The following is a 22,639-nucleotide window of genomic DNA, read 5'->3' on the forward strand; positions in this document are numbered from 1 at the left end:
CAGGCAGAGGAGGATAATGTGGATGGGGACTGGGAGCTCTCAGACCATCCGGGTGGGGCATGGAGGTGCAGAATGAAAAGGAAGCTGGAAACTGTTCAAGTGGTGGAGGATATCAGAAGAGTGGGTGGGAAAGATTGGATGAGAAAAGTCAAGATAGGAAGAAATGAATTCTGTAGAACAAGAACAGGCCAAAGCGATGGGTCTACCAGGGCTATCCTGTTTTTGGATCTCGGGGAGGAGGTAGAAATGGGCAGTTAGGGGTTGGAACTATGAGTTTGGAGGTGTTGAGAGAAGGTCTCCAGGGGAAATGAGACTATGAGGTTAGATAGAAAATTAATTATTTCAAGTTTGGTTTTACTTTGTGCTCTATGTACATGTACACTATCACTATACACGTCCAGCATTAATTTCCCACTGTTGTACTAAGTGGTAGTGAAGCTTATTTTTCAAATAGAATATTTTGGGCCAATGTTTCATGATAATTAGGAATGTTATTTGAACTTTGCCAAGTGGCACTAAGTAGTCTCAACTAGTTTGTTTTCAAATTTTCAAGCCAAATTTAAAATAAATACTTCAAGTTATGAATTATCTTTGCCCTAATAAGTCAACTCCCCATTCTTGCTAAAACACAGTTGTACTTCTAAATAGGCAAATGGCCACTAAATAACCACTTTACAATGAGATGAACAATAGGTTAATATGTTTTTGATACTGGCTGAGGGAGGGATGTTTGCCAAGTCACTGCAAGATCAGACCAGAATTAAAAATGAATATACCAGTGCTTTCAAAAATACACATTTAACATATCACCGTGATTGCCAGCCCTTTAACACACTGGTCAACCCTGAAGCAGAGCCTGAAAATATTTGAAGGCCAGATAGTCAACAACAACGTATATTTCTAGGACATCTAAAATGTAATAAAACATCCCAAAGCGATTCACAGGAGCATTATAAAACAAACTATGACACGGAGCCACACAAGGAGATATTAGGTCAGATAAAAGAAACCCCTTTGACCAAGAGTTTGGTTAAAGAGCTTCTTAAAAGGAGGAAAGCAAGGTAAAGTGGTGGAGAGGTGAGGGGAGGATATTCCAAAACTTATCGCTTAGACAGCTGAAGGCACAACCACCACTGGTGGAGCGATTAAAGCCAGATATGCTCAAGAGGTCAGAATTAGAGGAGCGTAGATGTATCAGAGGGTTGTAGGACTGGAGGAGATTATAGAATTATGGAGGGGCAAAGCTATGAGGTGATTTGAAAACAAGGATGAGAATTTTAAAATCAAAATTTTGTTGAAGCCAATGTAGGTCAGCAAGCATGGGATGATAAGGGAATGGGACTTGGTGTGAGCTAAGACAAGGACACAGAGTTTTGGAAGACAGGTTTACAGAGGGTAGAATGTGGGAGACCACCCAGGAGTGCGTTGGAATAGTCAAGTCTAGGGGTAAGAAAGATATGAATGAGGATTTCAGCAACAGATGAGCTGAGACAGGGACAAAAGTGAGTGATATTGCAGAGGTGGAAATAGTGGTCATAGTGATGCCACAGCTATGGTCAGAAGCTCATCAAATGTGACACTTAGTTGCAAACAGACTGATTTCATTCAATGTTGCCAGGGAGAGGGATGGAGTTGGTAGCTAGGGATTAGAGTTTTGAGCAGGGACTGAAATCGATGCCTTCTATCTTCCCAATATTAAATTGTAGGAAATTTCTCCTCATCCAGTACTGGATGCCGGATAGGCAGTCCAATAATTTAGCAAGAGTGAAGGAATTGAGAGAGGTGGTGATGAGGCAGAACTGGGTGCTGTCAGCACACATGTGTAAACCAATACTGTGTTTTTGGACAATGTCATCAAGGGTCAGCATGTAGTTAAGAAATAGGAGGGGGCCAAGGACAGATCCTTGGGGAATACCAGAGATAATGGTGCAGGAGCATGAAGAGAAGCCATTGCAAGTGATACTCTGACTACGATTAGATTGATAAGAATGGAACCACATGAGAGCAGACCCATCCAGTTGGACACTGGAGAGACATGAGAGGAGGATAGTGTGGCCAACCATGTCACAGGCTGCAGACAAATCATCAGGATGAGATGGAAAAGCTTACCTTTGTCACAGTCACATAGGAGGCCAGTTCTTTATATGCCATCTAGATTCTGAAAACTCTGAGCTCAAGTCCTTGCATTTGGGCATTCTATTCCATAAGGTTGAGGGAGGTCTTGTGGCGCAGTGGTAGCGGCCCTGCATCTGGACCAGAAGCTCAGGGCTCAAGTCCCACTTCAGGATTTGATGGCCATGGAAGGTGCATTCATAATATGACCAAATAAGTTGATTACAGCCTGCCAATCCTTCCAACACACATAATGACAGGCAGTAAGTGGAGAGTTTCCTGGTCAGCCATACTGCAGAAGGCAACGGCAAACCACTGTAGTACTTTGCCTAGCATAATCATGGGCCAATCCCATGGAAGTCCATGGTTACCCATGCCCTCTTAGAGTGTGGTATCTGAAGGAGGAGGAGGATCCCACAAAGGTTAATGAATTTTTTAGAGTATGTTGGTCTTGGGCTGATTTATGTCAAAGTCAAGGGAAAAGCTTTTCCAGTTATTACTTTGTGGGACACGTGTAATGGCCTGAGAAACTTTTCAGCTAAGATGCTGAGCTGAAAATTCCTCCTGAAGTGGAAGAATATTCTACTTATTGTGCTACAAAACGAGTTGTGGTTGTCCAACTCTGAATAAGTGTCATTCAGCAGAATTTTTCTTTCCTAATTATACAATTATAAAACATAATGGTTATTGTTTAAAGATAAGGAAATTGGATGGTTTTAAAGTTAGAGAAACTTTCTAAAAACAAATACCTGCTCCAGCTAAGTATTTAAATTTACCTTAACTCCTGAAACAGTGAAAGCCAATCACACTGCATTTTTTTCTTCGGTTCCTCAATTCTGAGAAGCAGCATTATTGAAGCAATATTATATTGAGGACATTTTATAGTTGCAAGACAGCTGCAACTAGAAGCATTTTGTGAAAAGGAGGTGGGTGGAGGAATACAAAACGATGGAAAGGACTCGCTTACAGCAATTTTTCTAAGGCACTACTAATCAGCACCTCATGTTCTACTCTCTCAAAGCTGCTGCCAAGTCCTGTTCACCCTTCAAACTTGTGCTCACTGATCTACATTGGCTCCTGGTCAAGCAATGCCTCCGTGTTAAGATTCTCATCCTCATTTGAAAGTCTCGGTCCTCAAATTATGGCCTTAGCCCTGCATATTTCTGTCATTTTCTCCAGCCCCACAATCCTCAGAGATATCTGCACTCATAATTCTGGCCTCCTGAGCATCACTCATTTTAATTGCTCCACCATTGTTGGCCATGTCTTCAGCCGCCTAGGCTCTAAGCTCTGGAATTCCCTCCCTAAACCTCTTCAACCCTCTTTCCTCCTTTAAGGCACTCCTTAAAACCTACCAGTTTGACCAAGCTTTTGGCCATCCACCTTCACGACAACATATATGGCTCAGTGTCAAATGTTGCTTTATAATGCTCCTGTGAAGCACTCTGGCACTTTTTTATGATGTTAAAGGCACTATATAAATACAGAAAATGCTAGGAATACTCAGCAAGTTTGGCAGTATCTATGGAGACAGAAACAGAGTTAATCTTCCAGGTCTGTGACCTTTCATGAGAATGGCAACCAGTCTAAAACCTAAGGGAACCTGCAAAATATGACATTTGCTTGTTGTATAACTTTATGGGTGAACTACCTATTGAAACGTACCTGCACCTCTACTCAAAACACATTAAATAATCCATCAATTCATTTCCTGAGCACCTGTTGCAAACCATTGGTCTACAAGTGGCCCCAATTACTGCTAACCCAATTTCCCTTTGTGTAAAGTACCATTGCTACGAGGTAGATGTGAGCTACCAGTAAAAAGGTTTCTCTATTAGCAGTTTAAACATTTCCTACTCTCACATGAGAGCATGTGAATTCTTTCAACAGTAAAAGGCATCCTGACAGATTAAGTGGAATGAGTAACTCTCCCTTTTAAGGGCCAAATTTTTTTTTTGAACCCCCTGATCCTAGGATTTTACTGGCACTTTCACATAGTTTCAGTATCTCCTCATCCTGTTCACCAGAGAATCTAAAACACTGATACAAAAGTAAAATATTGCAGATGCTGGAAATCCAAAATAACAATAAAAAAGCTGGAAAAGCTCAGCAGGTCAGGCAGCATCTGTGGAGAGAAACAAAGAAACATTTCAGGCCAAAGACCTTTCATCAGAGCTCAAGAAAGCCGGGGTGGGGGGAGCTTGGGGGCAAGAAGAACAAAGAAGAAGCTCTGTGATAAAGTGGAGGCCAGGGGAGGTTAAATAACAAATGATTGTGGTAATGGATAAAGAAATAAAGGTTGTGTTTAAATGAGGCGATACAGTATGACATAAAAAAACATCTGAATGCCTCATTTGGACACAACCTTTGTTTCTTTACTATATCCATTACCACTCTCTTTGGCTGTTGCATCATGAACTCTTTTGTTATTTAATCTCCCTTGGCCTCCACCCGATCACAGACCTTCTCCTTTGTTCTTCCTGCCCCCAACCCCCTTCCACCGGTTTAAAAACCTCTTACACTCCTACCTCTCTTCAGTTCTGATGAAAGGACATTGACCTGAAACATTAACCCTATTTCTCTTCACAGATGCTGCTTGACCTGCTGAGCTTTTCCAGCCTTTTTTGGTTCTTAATCTAGAACACTGGGTTGCTACTGTTATGGTTGCACTTCCGCAAGGAGGAAAGAATAGAAAGCTTGAAGTAGCCAAGCTAGGATGTCATTTTCAAAAATATTGTTTATAATTTAGGTGTACAACCATTGGGCTCCAGAGAAATTAACATTTGGGAAAAAACATCACCTTCAAAACAACTATGAAAAATCTTCAGGGCTGCCTATGGCAATTGGTGAAGTCAATTCAATGTAAAGGACCACATCACAGATTTAAGGTGATCTACAATGCACTGCCTGAAAGGATGGTGGAAGCAGATTCAATGGTAACACTTAAAAGAGAATTAGATAAATACTGATTCCTGGGATGGCAGGATTGTCTATGAGGAGAGATTGGGCCAACTAGGCCGGTATTCACTGGAGTTTAGAAGAATGAGAGATCTCATTGAAACATATAAAATTCTGACAGGGCCGGACAGACTGGATGCAGGGATGATGTTTCCTCTGGCTGGGAGGAGGGGGGTCTAGAACAAGGGGTCACAATCTCAGGATACAGGGCAGACCATTTAGGACTAAGATGAGGGGAAACCTAGGCAGGGCTATACCTTGGAGACATGCATATAGTTGTGTGTTAACAATAAATCGTTTATATTCAACCACACAAGCCTCCAGGCCTCTTAGTGAGACACAAAACAACCTTACAGCATGGTGGCAGCAAGTGAAGCACCCCAAAATCCCAAGACAGGAAACGTAAAGAAACTGCAGCCTGACATGAGCGAATTGCACCTAAATTGAAGAGACAGCTGGAGGTCACCTAAAAATACTCCAATACAGGCATGGAGGCTAAAGGGCAGAAGAAAGATTCCACCAGTGCACGTGGAGGTCCACTGCCAAATCTGATCGAATGGAGAGTCAAAGGGCCTAGCCAGACCACAAAAAAAGTAAGCAAAATTCACTAAAAGGGTGAACTAACCTTTCAAAAATAATCACGGCAGTAATCAGGCAGAGCATACTGATTGTTTAACGTGTGCAGCTGGAAGAATGCTGCAACCAGGTTTGGGTTCAGCACCATATCACGTGGCAGTCGAGCTTGAACGAATGAAAAAAAATTTAAACAGAAGGCAGAGCAAAACAAAAGAACCACCTTCAAATTGATTTCCCAAGCTCAGAAGCAAATCGCTGGCCAGAACTGTTAATTTAAAAGGTTTCCTGCAGAATTGCAAAGTTTTAAAGAGAGCTCCGAGGTTGCAACTAAATCGCCTGAACCAGCAAGTGGGAAATGGAGAAAAAAAATGGTCACTGCTGCGCCATCTTGAAAAAGAAAAATTTAAAGCAGTACCCCTCTGTTATGAAAAGCAGCCATGAATAGTAAACCAAAACTACCAGGGTAATTTGAGCTCATGCAAAGGCCAAACCAGGCCCAAAATTGGGTGTCATAGAGAGGAAAAAATTTAGATTACAGGGCTAAATCAGGATTAAGTAGGAAATCAGAGAAAGTGCAAGTTAATGCATTCTTGTATCTATTTGGTGAAATTGCCTACAAGGTAAGACAAGGTATAGATGAATCCTCAACCACATTCGACAAGTATTTTAAACTCCATGTTATGGAGGGTGCTGACCTTAAAAAAAGGTATAGAACACCCCCAATAAAGCACCAAGAGGGCTAGGAGACCCCAGGGTGAGGAAGACAATACCCTAGCAAAACACAAAATGGTCACAGACCATGTCTGCACAATGAAGTGCACGGCAACGAGTTTAGTGCAGAGGAAAGAGAAGGCTGAGAAGCAGCCGGAAGGCTTAAAAATTGAGCTTTTTGAAAATGCTGACACAGTACCCAAACTGCAGCAGCAGGCGGCAGTGCAGAGCAAGCAGATGGCTGTGAATGAAGGAAAGTTATGTGAGGTAACTGAAGAGCAACAAAGCCTGCAAAAAGAAAATGAAAGCTACTTCACAGGAAAATGTTAGTATCAAAGTAGAGTTGGAAGAACTCAAGCAGAAGTACAGCCAGGCACAACAGCAGGCAGAAAATATACTCAAAGAACCTGCCACCTTGAAAAACTATTTGAAGAATCGACATTTGCCTCTGGAAAAAGATGAAGTTAAAATAGATGTTGAACACTACTTCAAAAAAACTGCACTGGAACTATCAGTAGCAACAAAGCAATGCACTGAAGTGTGGTATGAGTTGGCAAGAGATCAACAAGAAAATTAACAGTTAAAAGAACAGTTAATCATCCTTCAAGATCAAATGCTAAAGGAGTACGTAACCCTTCAGCAGCATGAAGAAATGAAGGCTGCCTTGAACAACAGAATGGATGAACAGCAGAAAAATATCAAAGACTCTTGAATTACAAGAAAACACAAGTCGAAGCAATTGAGCTTTGCAAAGTAAAGGAAAACTTATTGAAGGACCATCAGATGCTACACGGATCCCTCAGGTCAAAGCTTGTTCCTCAAGATTACAAAGAGAAGCAAAATGAATTTAATGTCACTCCAAAAGAACTGAAGGACCAGCTGGCAGAGAAGACTCAACAATGTTCAATATCCTAGGAGGAAACCAAGAGGTATAAGAAAGACACTGTAGAGCTGAAGAGAACAGTTGGATATTTGGAAGAAAACTTGGAAGTACATTTCCAAAGATATATATGAAGGAATGAAAAACATGATTGTTAATGCTATGCGTGAAAAGGATGAGGGTGTGAGGAAGTATGCAGAGATCAAACTGCAAAGTGTAAAACTGCAGACTGAGAAGGGAAAGATAAAGAATCCCTATGTACAGGGGCAACAAAAAGTAGAAAACTAGCAGCTCCAATTCGACAGACAGAAAATGAATTCTCTACTGCTTTTGCAGCAAACCCAATTGAAAGAGGTGAAAATTGATAGGTTGAATAATCACCTGAAAGGAAAAGAGGAAGTATTGAAAGGAAAAGCCATAGAGCTTTCCAAGCTGCGAGCAGATAATGAAACCATGAGTAGCACAATTACAGAACAGAAACAAAATTAAAACTTTGCTTGAGACAGGCCTGGCCAACAACGAAACCAAAATGAAGGACAAAGCTCTGCTGCAGGTGGAGAAAGAAAAGACAGAAATAAGATCGTAAGATGTAAACCTGATGATGAAGATCAAGGAACTAGAAGGAAAAGCACTGGTCGCCTCAAACTTACTGAGAACCGTTGAGTTGTTGAAAAATGAAATGGCTGAAATGAAAATCAAGAGCCTAGACGGTGAAGAAAAAGGTGAACAGCTGCAAGAGAAAATAGAAGTTCTCATAATGGAGCGTGAAGAGTCTCAGAAATAACTAGCAGAAGTAAAATTAAAAATGTGAGCTTCAGGAATAGCAGAGGGGAATTAGGCTCTGCTAAGGAGAAACTGTTCAGCGTAGAGTGCCAACTTTCACATACGAAAAGGTGAGATGCACAGCATACAAGAGCAAATTCAGACTTTAAAACCAAATAAAAGAAAATGCTAAGAAACAGGTTCAGGATCTAATGAGTGAATTGAACAAGTCTAAGGAGCAGTCAGTGGCGATGGAATACAAGCTTAACAAGCTTGGGCATTTAATTCCTTTCGGAGTCTAAGAGTTCCGCAGATAACTCTGAAACAAAAACAACTGAACTCACCAGAGTAGTTGCTGAGCTGAATGAAAAGATTTAGAAGCTTGAAAAAGAATTGGAAAATAAGAGAGTAAACAAATATTTTGGTGAAATTGCGAAACAAGTGGAAATGAAGGTTCCATTTTTAAAAGTCAACTTCTAGGGAGAACAGGGGCAGACCCCATGGAAAAAACTCCAAGTCCACTCTAGGCCATAAGACCATAAGACGGAGGAGCATAAGTAGGCCATTTGGCCCATCGAGTCTGCTCTGCCATTCAATGAGACCATGGCTGATCTAATAATCCTCAACTCCACTTTCCTGCCTTTTCCGCATAACCCTTGATTCCCTTACTGATTAAAAATCTGTCTATCTCAACCTTGAATCTCAACTTTAATGACCCAGCCTCTACAGCCTTCTGCAGTAATGAATTCCACAGATTGACTACCCTCCTGAGAGAAGAAATTCTTCCTCATCTCTGTTTTAAATGGGCACTCCCTTACTCTGAGATGATGACCTCTGGTCCTAGACTCTCCCAGAAGGGGAAACAACCTCTCAGCATCTACCCTGTCAAGCCCCCTAAGAATCTTATATGTTTCAATAAGGTCACCTCTCATTCTTCTAAACTCCAATGAGTACAGGCCCGACCTACTCAACCTCTCCTTGTAAGAAAATCCCTCCATACCCAGGATCAGCCGAGTGAACCTTCTCTGGACTGCCTCCGATGCCAGTATATCTTTCCTTAGATAAAGAGACCAAAACTGTTCACAGTATTCTAGGTGTGGTCTAACTAGTGCCTTGTATAGTTTTAGCAAAACTTCCCTATTTTTATACTCCATTCTCTTTGAAATAAAGGCCAATATTCCATTTGCCTTACCTATTATCTGCTGAACTTGTATGTTAGCTTTTTGGGATTCATGCACGAGGACCGCCAAATCCCTCTGTGCTGCAGCTTTCTGCAGTCTTTCTCTGTTTAAATAATATTCAGCTCCTCTATTCTTCCTGGAAAAGTGAAAACCTCACACTTTCCCACATATTCCATCTGCCACGTTTTTGCCCACTCACTTAACCTGTCTATATTCCTCTGTAGACTCTTTGATTATATTATGCATTTCTAAATGCTCTGCTATTACATCCTTTATAATAGACTCCAACATTTTCCCAATGACAGATGTTATGCTAACTGGCCTATAGTTACCTGCTCTTTGTTTCTCTCTCTTTTTGAATAATTTAATTGGCAGTTTTCCATAGCTCTGGGACTTTTCCAGAATCTCAGGCCTCTTGGAAGATTACTACCAGTGCATCCACTATCTCTGCAGCTACTTCCTTTAATATTCCAGGATGCAACCCATCAGGTCCAGATAACTTATCGTCCTTTAGCCCCATTAAGTTTCCCTAGTACTTTTTCTCCAGTGATAGTTATTGTATTTATTTCCTCCCCCCGCTTTTGCTCCATGATTATTTAGTATTTTTGGTATGCTATAGTCTTCTATTGTGAAGACTGATGCAAAGTACTTATCCAACTCCTCTGCCATTTCCTGGTTCCCCATTATTATTTCCCCAGCCTCATTCTCTAAGGGGCCTATATTGACTCTAGCCTCTCTCTTCCTTTTTATATATTTAAAGAAGCTCTTACTGTTCATTTTTATATTACTTGCTAGTTTACCCTCAAAGTTTATTTCCTCCCTCTTTATTTTTTTTTTGGTCATCTTCTGTTGGTTTTTAAAATTTTCCCAATCCTCTGGCTTACCACTAATCTTTGCCACATTGTATGTTTTTCTTTCACTTCGATATTATCCTTAAGTCTATGAATGAACAGAGCACACATCCCCTCCAGAAGGAATGGGATAAGCAAATGGTATCCGACTGCAAGGCGGGTGGTTGATGAAGAGAAATTCAACACGAAGGAGCGCAAAAAGCAAATCAGATGGCGACACCCAAATACTGGAAACAGAGTATTATGATTTCAACTCCAAGCCAACAAAGCTTGCCCAAAGCAACTAGGCCTAACACTCCCCTAGCCAGAGTGAGATCTGGAAGAATTGTCGAGCCTACAGCCCGTTTGAATTTATAAAGTCAGGGGGCGGGGGAGGAAGCAGATGGGGTTGTAGCAGGGTGGGTAAAGAAAAATTGTATTGTAAATATGTTGTCTTTGGGGGTGTGTAGTATAAGGGTGTTTGGCATATCAAGGGCTAATATGGGGCAGGAGAACAGTACCACCTACAGTGTGATGTAGAGACACACATGACAGGAGACAGAGTTGTGTAGAGTGTGTCTGAGAGAAGTCAGAATGAAGATAGCTCTGTCTAGGTGCTATACCTTGGAGATGTGTACATGTGTGTTAACAATAAACAGTTTATGTGCAATTCTACACGCCTCCAGACCTCTTGGTGAGACACCAAAAAACTTTACAACACAAGTGATTTGCTATAAGTTTCTATGGCTGCTATAAAAAGATTGCAGGGAGACACAGAGAGAGAAAGATCCTTCCAACAAATTCTACAAATTAGCTACATAACCGGCTTCTCTCAGGCCCCACAATGATTGGTGCTGGTTGCCTGTTTCTTCAGTAGTCCTGTCTGTGCCCAGTTGGCCATGGAAAGGAACCATGCGTGTTAACTGGTATGCTCAAGTCTGCCCACAACCAGTGGGCATCACAGGGTACAGAGTGTGTGATTGACATAATATTATGATTTAGTGCAGTATACTTCATTTGTTTTAATTAGACATTACATATAAATTATTTAATCCTCAGATAAGACTTCTAGAGCTGTTTATCAAGCATCATTATTGGTCTATTGAAAACTGGGCATAATCAAATTCCCCAGATCAAAAATACTATTTGCCATATGTTCCTCACCACCAAACCTTTTACACTGCTAAAAATGAATCTCATAATAAATACATTAAAAAAATTAAAAATTCACATAACCTTTCAGCTCATTTTCCTTTTCAAATAATACCCCTTCCTTCTTGTTTACCCTGATTCATCCCACTGGAGCTCAACAATAGGACAGATCTAGGGTTTACTCTCTTCCACTCGCACTCCTTGGCACCCTTTCCACAAACATTCACTTCCTCCACCACCGACACACAGTAGCAGCAGTACAAGAACTGCAGGAACTCACCAAGGCTCCTTAGACAACACCTTCCAAACCCACGACTTGTACCACCTAGAAGGACAAGGGCGGCAGACACATGGGAGTTCCCCTCCAAGCCAAGGGTAGCAGATACATGGGAACACTACCACCTGCAAGTTCCCCTCTAAGGCATTCAGCGTCCTGACTTGGAAATATATCGCCGTTCCTTCACTGTGGCTGGGTCAAAATCCTGGAACTCCGACCCTGTTTTCTTTTATTAATTCACGGGATGTGGGCTTCGCTGGCTAGGCCAGCGCTTATTGCCCATCCCTAGTTGCCCTTGAAAAGTTGGTGGCGAGCTGCAATCCATGTGGACTGGTGTGCCTACACCAGGCGGACTACAGCAGTTCAAGAAGGCAGCTCACAACCACCTTCTGAAAGGCAATTAGGGATGGGCAATAAATGCTGGCCTAGCCAGCAATGCCCACATCCTGTAAATGAATAAATAAAAGACTGCACGAGATCAGCCCAAACCTCTGACCTCCACAGTCCAGCCTAGTTCATACCCAATGTGTAGAACATATTTGATAACTGTCTGAGGAGCAAACAAAACAATTTGGAGGACCTGAGGCCTAAACCTCTACTCCTGGTCCACTATCAATGAAACAGGCTAACTCATGACCAACCGCAGTGAGAGATCAATCCACATAAATCAATTGTATTGTTGCTCACTGGAGATCTATAGGCATTGTTAAAAAAAAAACCTGTGTTGCAGGCATTAAAGTAGGCACAGCAAAAAGCTGCAGGACAGAAAATTTTAAGCAACAGCAAGATGAGAAACTGAAAATTGGAGGTACATGGATAAATGCACTGATGTTTTGCAAAAACTGGAAATAACTTTGTTTTTCAGGTTGCCAATGGTAAAGAGAATTTTTTGCTTTGTTTTGACACCAATGCTTTTAAACAAAATTCCAGTAACAACATGATTTTATCTGTTTCTCTGCCACAGAGCCCAGATTTCCAACTGTATCTAATAAAGAGGCAAAGGAGTGGAGGCAGGAAGATATGCACACAGAGGAATAAAGACTAGCCAGGAGAGGGGGAAAAATCAAAAAATTATTCCAGAAAACCAATTAATAAACAATTGGGAATGAACCAAAATTCTTCAAAAGACTGGGATCATAGAAAGAGAGAAATCAACCTACTAGAGATAGAAGATTGGAACATAGCATTCAAGAAACTGGAATATTGAAAAAAACTTCATTCATCCTAACGTTGATAGGGTATAGAATTAAAATAGGTTTTGAACCTTTCATAAAGGACCCCGTACTTTTAAAAACATCATGCTTTATTCCTTTGTAATTCAGTTTTAAAAAAGGGAGATTGAGGAATGCAAACATACGAAGCTGTAAATACATTGCTTGCTCCATATACAACAGTATTTCCTGTTCAAATAATCCGCGATGCTTAAAAAATTAATCTTTACATAACCAAAACCGAAAAAAGTTCTGCTAATTGAGAGAGTGCCGTCAAAGATCTCACCACAAATATTCTCAATCACTTGGTCACCTTTTACAAAACATAAGTAGAAGACTGAATGGTACAGCTGGATACTGAAATCCACCTTTTGAGGATTGCAGCAGATACTAGAACTTAGAAATCCCTCTTTTAGACTTCATAATGGTCACATTTGGAGAGCTTTAGCTCTTCATTCAAGCAAATCAGATATTATATGCCATCTACCTTGCAGCACTGTCTCCCATGAGAATCACACCATCAGCCTTACTAATGTGAATAATATGGTGCCAGTGCCGCCAAACCCTCCCCAGGAGAGGTTCCTCTGCTTGTCTCCGTACAGCACAATCATAGACAGAGCTAAATAGCTGTTGCCACTGCCAGCACCACTTGCCATCACTTTAATTCTAGCCATAGGTAGGTTGACCTCAGTAAAAGTCAGGAATGCATTGGTGACATTACAACATACACATGCATACTTGTGCTGGTGTTGACAAATGTGTTCTATCAACAAGATGAATTGTTCACAAGGGAAATGGCTCATATAGAGGACTCCCTAAATTGAAATGTTAAAGTTAACAATGTATTACTTAACCTGGGCATGAGAATATTTTTTAGTTTATATTGGCAACTTATTAAATGGTTAATTAGGCTTTGAAGCAAAATTTTCAAGGTTCTTTTTAAAATTAAATCATTTTGGATTAGGGTGTCAGCTTGGCTCTGTTGATAGCAGTTCCCTGTGTCAGAAGGGAATGGGTTTAAGCCCTGCTCTAGGACCCCTGCACAAAGTCCAAGTTGAGACTTTTAAGTGCAGGGAAGATGCCATGTTTTGGTTAAGAATTTAAACCAATCTGCTTGTTCAGTTGGTTGTAAAAGATCCCCTACTACTATTCAACTAAGGTTTGGGAATTCTCCCAGGGTCTTAGGCAATATTAATCCCTAAACCTGCATCAAAAAAACTCAACTAGTCAATCTCATTGATCTTTGTGGGGCCTTACTGCTGACTGCTACATCTGCCTACATTAACAGTGACCATATTTCTAAGAATAATTCATTCGTTGTGAAGCACTTTGAGGCATTCTAAGGGTGTGAAAGGTATATTGCTACAATTCACTTGCTTAACTCATTCGTGTTAAAAACCCATTCCAATAAAGTATCCAAAGCAGCAAGTGCTTATGGAACCATATCCCACCAAAAGACACTGATTTACAAAGAGAAAACAAAAACTACATATACCAAAATACATTAACCAAAAAGATTTCACTCAGATTCAGATATTTCACCACAAATCATTATATTCATGTCCACTGAAAAGCTTCAACAATAGCTGGGCTACCAAAGTATCCCGATCACCAAATTTTACCTTAAACACTGGCAGCCAGGATCTGCAACAGGTCTATACAGAACAGAGTATTGCCATGTCACTCTTAAATTAATGCGCCAACAGCCTCCTGGTAACCGCACGGCTTTGCAGTTTGAGCATGCAAATTCATCTAGTAGAAAATATTAGAGATAATAAAATTACATTCTCAAAAACATCTCAACCAATAGGATAGAAATTACAATCTTGACTACTTTGTTCCTATGATTTAGATGTACAGGTATTTTATTGCTGGTCAGTTTCCCATTGCCTCCCCCTTTTTTCAATCCACAATATTCTATGCAGTTTGGAGGTTGGGAAAACCTAATCAATACAGTCTAAGCAATTGTTTGATCAAGTGTCTTTGAGGTCCACCTGAATGATGCACAAGAGAACAACTCTCCAAACAATTAGTTTGCTCCTCCAAATCCTGCCAGATGCAAACTACTCTACTTTGTGAAGCAGAGAAAAACATTTTTTTAGATGCAACTGACATTTGAATTCAAATTTCCCAAATGACCACCAAATATGCTAAAGTTGTAGGGCCACGTCAACCTGAAAATAGACAGTCATAATGGAGACATGACAGGATCACTTTAGCTTTTGGGGCTTTCATTATCAACTATGAAGAAAAGCTCGGCAATGGCTAATGGTGCCTGCATTTCTTCACCACTTCAGTTGCAAGCACATCTTTTGTTAACCAATTACAGAATACTACCAACTGTTACAAAAAATTATATAATTGGGACAACCTACTATCCCAGCTATAGGAGCTTTGTGCATTCATGGCCCTCATGAAGAGCAGAAAAATACATAATGAATGAGCCATCATATACTTTTCACCCACAATCCAAATGCATTTATTTCTAAACCTGAGTGGTCCGAGCAAGTAACTCTGTTTTAAAAAGGCACCCCAAGCAAAGAACTGTTTTACCAGCATGCACTCACAACAATAAGTATCTTTGATTTCCTGCGAGACCGCATATACATTCCCTTACAAATAACAGTAACGTTTATACATCAAATATTTGCATCATTAGCATTCTTTGCCATTTGCCAGTAATAAATATTCCTCCTCCCAAAAAGTGTGAGAAATGCATTCCTTCAAGTATAAGTAATAGGATAAAAAAAATTACAAGGGCCAATTCTATCACACCCCTCACTTCACAAGTGAGGATGTACAAACATACATGGTGGGGGTGGGGGGGCAGGGGTGGTGGTAGGTAGAACATTTTACACTTCACCTTAATAAACATCAAATTTCAGTGAGTGATTTGAAGCACAAAAGCTAGAATTCTGTACAAAAGTACTATTTATCAAGAATGGTTAAGCCATATTGTATTGCAGGAATGAACCAGGACAGTACAACCCTTAATGGTAAATGCAGTGCTAAACAGGAAAGAGACAAGAGATGGGGCAAAATCGAGTCATTCTGTTCATGACTTTCAGCAACGAAAGACATTGCGTTTGTAACCTACAGCAATTAACCCGGGATAATTTAACATCACCCAAGTGCACACTGCAACACATCCTTGATTTAGGCAGCTTTTTTTTTAAAAAAACATGGAACCACCCATCAGAGAGAATCTCTGGTGAGCTAATTATTTACAACCACACCAGATACACGCCCCTCCCGAAAGCATCTCCAATATTATGTCTTTTTTTAAAATAAAAATAATATATGGAGCAATTCTAACTCGCGGTGACAAGTTATTTTTTTTTAGGAAAAATGGGGCATGGAGCAGTTTGAAACAGCAGGTTCGCATCTCATTGTTCACTCGGTTTCCCCAACCCCCCACTAAAGAATCAATGGTGCTCTTTTTTTATGTATACATATACACATATATATATATATATATATAAAGAAAGAGTAAGTGATGGAGTCACACACACAAGATGCAGCAACATACCCAAAAGATTTTTTTTTAAAAAAACAGGCAGTGTGGAGAAAGTTTCGCGAGCAATGAAGGGCTAAACTTCCGGGGTATGTATCGCTGCAGCGGCGGGAGGCAGCGGGAAGAGTAAATGCTATTCAGCGCAGCCGGTTTCAAGTCGCCCTTGCAGGGGAATTACTGTAGTCTGTGCAGGACTCCCTCTAACTGCATTCGCCCAACAGGGGAAACGCACTTTGTAAACACCGAGCCGTGCGGCACCCAGCGTTCCTCCGGCCCGGCGCCGCCTTGTGCAAACGCAGCCCCTTGCCTTGCTTTTTAGCCGGCCCTCGGCCGGGGCGGCTTTCCTGGCGCTCCGCCGCGAGCAGGCAGGGCTTTCGGTATTATATAATCCCCTACAGGGTTGTAATGGGACACTCCAAAAATTTATTCTTGGGAAGACTGACAGCCGGGGTCAAGAAACAGCTGTTGAAGTTAATGCTGCTTCCTCCCGCACTGTCTGACAGCAGTGGCTTGCCACAACAAAGTTGGGAGCCAGAGGCACATTTAAAGATCTGGTGCATCCGTCTTTCTTGCACATGTAATGCGAAATATTAGTAGGTGTAATGAGCATTTAAATTTCGGCGTAATTAAAAGAATGAAGCCAGCTGGAGAGTTGTTTGAACCCGTGCCATATTTGCTATCATATCCTGCCCTTCTGCTCCCAAAGATTTTGGTCAGGCGATTTTAAATCATGCGATTTTTTTTAAAAGCATATAGATTTGCAAAATAAATAAATAAATAAATAAATATACAGAGAAGTAAGTTATCGGAATAAAAAAAAGCAAATTAAATTGCTCAAATTGTGAAAGTCAGGCTTACTTACAAATGTATATATGATTACAATATCTAAAAAGGGCCATTAACTTGTTAAAAGTTTTTTTTAGCTCCGACACAACCTCCTCTTCCACCCCCCCACCCCTTCCAATACAAGTGACCAGGGAATCTATTCCCAGGCTTCCACAAATGAGAACATTTCCATTGGGAGATACATGATAAAAAGGGGTAAAATAATTCGGCTGCTGATTTCCCTACCATCCTGCTGCTCTTAAATCTGCGCCTCTATCAGGCCTATGCAGAATAATTACAGCCACTGACCTCCTTTCCTATCAGTCGGTAGCATCGTGCTTTGGTACACCGACTATCCACTGCTGCATATTTGATTTATACCATGAAATTGTAATCAAATAATTACATCTTTAACTAGTTATTAACTTTAAGTGTAATTTTTGTGTTTAAGTTATTAGCCTAGATATTGCTGGGAGAGTAAAGAACCCATTGCTGGCCAGCAATGTTGGGAATCCTCTATTTCACCCAGTTCCTCCCTGAACACCCATGAGGAAATTCCTGCAGCACTTTTAAGATAACATTGTGTTATAGCACCAATAGCATATGTTAGTCTTGTTATGCTCACTAATTCCCAGATCATTGCTTGCCAAAATTTGAGTATATTAAGACTCCAGTTTTACAGGAGCAGACCTTGAACCTCCAGCACCATCATGGCTGATCTTCTATCTGAACTCTCATCCTATCCCCATACCCCTTGAGTCTCTCAGTATCTAAAAAATTATCAAGCTCAGCCTTGAATATACTCAAAAATCGAGCATCCATATGCCTTTGGATAGAGAACTTCAAAGATTCAGAACCCTCTAGGTAAAGAAATTTCTCTTCAGTCCTAAATGGCTGACTTATTATCCTGAGACTGAGCAATAGTTCTAGACTCTCCAGGGGAAACAGCCTCCAAGCATTTACCTTGTCAAGCCCTCTATATTTCAATATGATCACCACTCATTCTCCTAAAATCTAGAGAATATAAACCCCTTTGATTCAATCTTCATAGCATTGGACTCTCATCCCATGGTTCAATCTAGTGACCTTTGGTGCAACACCCCCAAACCCCCACAAGGCTGATATATCCTTAAGGAGACCAAAACAATACACCGTGATCTCACCAAGATCAACACCCTTGTAATAAAGGCTAACACACCATTTGTTTTTATTCATTGGACAAGGCCAGCATTTATTACCCATCCCTAATTGCCCATGTTCAGAGGGCATTTTAGAGAGACAACTACATTGCAAAGGCTCTGAGGGTCACATGTAGGCCAGGTCCAGTATGGGTGGCAGATTTCTTTCCCTAATGGATAGGGTTTTTTACAACAATGGTTTCATAGTCATCAATTCCAGATTTTTTATTGAATTCAAATATAGTGGGATTTGAACCTAGGTCCCACAGATCATTACCCTGGGTCTCTGGGTTACTTGTCCAGTGACAATACCATTATGCCACTGCCTCCCTGCCACTTCCTAAATGCTTGTGGTACATGCACATTCATTTTATCTGATTCGTGTAAGCAGGACACCCAAATTCCTCTGCACACCAACATTTACTAGTCATCATATTTTTAAAAATATGCACTTTTTCTGTTCTACTGACCAAAGTGGATAATCTCACTTTTTGCCACAATATACTACACCTGTCACCTTCTTGCACAGTCATTTCACCTATCTATATCCCTTTGCAGCCACTTTGCATCCTCTTCACAACACTGATCCTTGCTGATTAGCCACAGCCTGCTGACCCTTAAATGGCTCATTTAATCTTACTCTTTGGGCTGAACTTTGCTGCGAACATCAGGAACCTGACATCAGGGACTGTTTATGGGTCCAACCCTGCCTGTCTCAATAGCGCACCCACAAACTTAATTTTATGGGAATATCTGAATTCTAGGCTGCTCCATGTACGCCATTCCGTGGGCTCATTGACTTACATTTTCCTAGTTAATGCCTTGATTTAAAAGTTTTCATTATTGCTTTAAAATCCTTTCCTATCTCTGTAAACTTCTCCAGCCTTATAACCCTTTGGAATTTCTGTGCTCCACCAATTCTTTTTTTTTACTCTTCACAGGATGCGGTCATCATTCTCCAGGCCAGCATTTGTTACCTTTGAGAAGGTGGCAGTGAGCTGTCATCCTGAACCGCTGCAGTCCATGTGCTCCAGGTACACCCACAGTGCTGTTAGGAAGGGAGTTCCAGGATCTTGACCCGCGACAGTGAAGAAATGGCAATACAGTTCCAAATATGTGGCTTGGGGGTGATCTTCCAGGTGATGGTGAAGTGAATTATAATCCTTGTCCCTTTTTGGGACTATTCCGGGTCAGGCATACTCCTCAGATGATCACTCTCACTTAAGGTTGAGAAAGGTAGGCCCCACATACACTTAAATGAGTCTGAAGAACTGATCTAACTTTCCCCGAAGGAAAAGAATCCAGATAATATTACTGTCCTCCAGATAGTCTTTTTAACACATCTCAGCCAGATGTCCAGCCAGATAACTGCCTGGATATGAAAAAGATCTGGGCATCTCTCCTCAACAATGTACCTCTCCACTAAAGAGTGTACAGAGGTGAGTTTTCCAATTTGCATACAGAAAACTAACAGAGACAATATATTTTCTAAGTTATTTAAAACTTTATTAAAGGACCGAACATGCAATTCACTTTTAATGATAATCGCAACATTGACAGTTCTAGGAAAAGTAAGCATAATCTTGTTTCTATTAGAGAATCCAAGTCTCATTCGTATTACATAAATATATTTAAGATACCCATCAATATTTATAGTAGCATTTACCTTAAATCTCTGTGTAGAAAGCTACCGAGCCTAGCAAGGTACCACTATTCCAATTAAGGGGAGAACTGTCATCACTACACTGCATTGGAACATGGCTGTGAAGGAATGCAGCTATACAGAGCTATATGAGAATCCATCTTTAAATAAGGAGTTATAAGATTAAAATAGTGATCCTCCTATGAAGTAAGGATTAAAAATTTAAAGCAGAGTTCATTTGATGGACAAAACTTTAAAAGCTTGTAAACATGCCTGGGCACAATTGTGTGCCAACCTTTTACCTTTGAGAGATGCTGGAATGAATCCAACAAATCAAAAAATCCTACTGTGTGGTTCAATAGTTATACCATAAAAGAGCTGAACTAACAGGAAGCAACAGGAATGTTGAGCACTCACGCTGGACAACATCCTTTGTTTTTGTCAACATCCTTTATTTTAGTCAACATCCTTCAAGCAAACAGAATACTGAGAGATGCAGATAGCGGTCACGATATTCAGTTTCCAGAATTCAATTGACAAGTTATTTAGGGTCATCCTTAAGGTTATCCAATTTTAGATTGTAGTATCTTACAATTTATCAATGCCTTGCTGAGGTAAAGTAGAGGCCAGTTCCTGTTTTTTTTTTCAGTACTGCCTTCTGTTAGAGAATATACTATATTCTATGCTTTAGGATGTTGTTGTCCTTGAGCACACAGTTGTGCCCAGGCATGTTTATAAATGTTTAAAGCTTTGTCCATCAAATGAACTTTGCTTTTAATTTTTAATCCTTACTTCATAGGAGAATCACTATTTTAATCTTATAACTCCTTATTTAAAGCTGGATTCTCATATAGCTCTGTATTTATAGCTGCATTCCTTCACAGCGGTGTTCCTATGCATCTGCTGCCCTTGTCCTTCAAGGTTGCAGAGGTCATAGATTTGGAAGGTGCTGTTGAGGAGGTTTGAAGAGTTGCTGAAGTGCATCTTGTATATGGTACACACTGCTGGCACTGTGCATTGAAGGTGGAGGGATTGAATGTTTAAGGTGGTGGATGGAATGCCAGTCAAGCAGGCTGCTTTGTCCTGGACGATGTCAAGCTTCTTGAGTGTTATTGGAGATGCACTCATGCAAGCAAGTGGAGAGTATTCCATCACACTCCTGACTTATGCCTTGTAGATGGTGGACAGACTTTGGGGAGTCAGGAGTTGAGTCACTTGCTGCAGAATTCCCAGCCTCTGACCTGCTCTTGTAGCCATAATATTTATATGGCTGGTCCAGTTCAGTTTCTTGTCAATGGTAACCCCCAGAATGAAGATAGTGGAGGAATCAGCAATGGTAATGTCATTGAATGTCAAGAGGCAATGGTTAGATTCTCTCTTGTTGGAGATTGTCATTGCCTGGCACTTGTGTAGCATGAATGTCACTTGCCTTGTATCAGCCCAAGTCTGAATGTTGTCCAAGTCTTGCTGCATATGGGCACAGACTGCTTCAGTATCTGAGGAATCAAGACTGAACATTGTGCAATCATCAGCGAACATCCCCATTCTGACCTTATGATGGAGGGAAGGTCATTGATAAAGCAGCTGAAGATGTTTAGGCCCAGGACTCTACCCTGAGGAACTCCTGCAGCGATGTCCAGGAACTGAGATAATTGACCTCCAACAACCACAACCATCTTCCTTTGTGCTAGATATAAATCAAACCAGCAGAGAATTTTCTCCCTGATTCCCATTGACTTCAGTTTTGCTAGGGCTCCTTGATGCCACACTTGGTCAAATGCTGCTTTGATGTCTAGGGCAGTCACTCTCGCCTCATCTCTGGAGTTCAGCTCTTTTGTCTATGTTCAGACCAAGACTGTAATGAGGTCAGGATCTGAGTGGCCCCAGTGGAATTCAAACCGAGTGTCAGTGAGCAGCTTACTGCTGTGTAAGTGCTGCTTGATAGCATTGTCAACAACATTTTCCATCACTTTGCTAATGATTGAGAGTTGACTGATGGGGCGGTAATTGGCTGGATTGGATTTGTCCTGCTTTTTGTGGACAGGATATACCTGGGCAATTTTCCACACTGTCGGGTAGATGCCAGTGTTGTAGCTGTACTGGAACAGCTTGATTAGGCACCCAGCTAGTTCTGAAGCACAAGTCTTCAGTACTACTCCTGGAATGTTGTCTGGGCCCGTAGCCTTTGCAGTATACAGTGCCTTCAGCTGTTTCTTGATGTTAGGTAAAGTGATTCAAGTTGGCTGAAGACAGGCATCAGTGATAATGGGGACCTTAGGAGGAGGCCAAGTTGGATTATCCACTCTGCACTTCTGGCTGAATATGGTTGCAAATGCTTCAGCCTTGTCCTTTGCACTGACGTGCTGGGATCCACCATCACTGGGAGTGGGGATATTTGTGGAGCATCCTCCTCCAGTGAGTTGTTTATTTATCCATCACCTTTCACGAGTGGATGTGGCAGGACTGTAAGCTTTCCTTTGATCCATTAGTTGTGGCATCGCTTGGCTCTGTTAGTCGAATGTTGCTTCCACTGTTTGGCATGCAAGTAGACCTGTGCTGTAACTTTACCAGGTTCACATCTCATTTTAGGAATGCCTGATGCTGCACCTGGTTTGCTCTCTTCAGTGAACCACCATTGATCCCCCGGCTTGATGTTAATGTCAGATTGAAGGATATACCCAGTCATGAAGTTACAGATAGTGTTGAATATAATTCTGCTGCTGCCTATCACATCATGGATGCCAAGTTACGAGTTACTAGATCTGGTCTAAATCCATCCCATTTAGCACGGTGGTAGTGTCACACAACAGATTGGAGGATATCCTCAACA

General features: G+C 41.1%; 1 protein-coding gene across 2 annotated transcripts in view; it reads right to left on the reverse strand.

The window, feature by feature from the left end:
- atg10 (ATG10 autophagy related 10 homolog (S. cerevisiae)) overlaps positions 1 to 16,443 on the reverse strand; it is a 283,355-nt gene extending 266,912 nt beyond the window's left edge. Inside the window, exons 1-2 of one of the 2 annotated variants that reach the window (XM_078564566.1) lie at positions 16,180 to 16,443; positions 14,273 to 14,402 (exon numbers count right to left, since the gene is read on the reverse strand). The gene's annotated coding sequence lies outside the window, so the exon portion shown is untranslated. The remainder of the gene's footprint in view (positions 1 to 14,272; positions 14,403 to 16,179) is intronic. The other variant, XM_078564572.1, reaches the window with a different exon arrangement.
- Positions 16,444 to 22,639: the final 6,196 nt, after the last annotated feature.

The sequence above is a fragment of the Cetorhinus maximus genome, chromosome 2 (genome assembly GCF_964194155.1).
Source record: "Cetorhinus maximus chromosome 2, sCetMax3.hap1.1, whole genome shotgun sequence".
In the NCBI taxonomy this organism is placed as follows: Eukaryota; Metazoa; Chordata; class Chondrichthyes; order Lamniformes; family Cetorhinidae; genus Cetorhinus; species Cetorhinus maximus.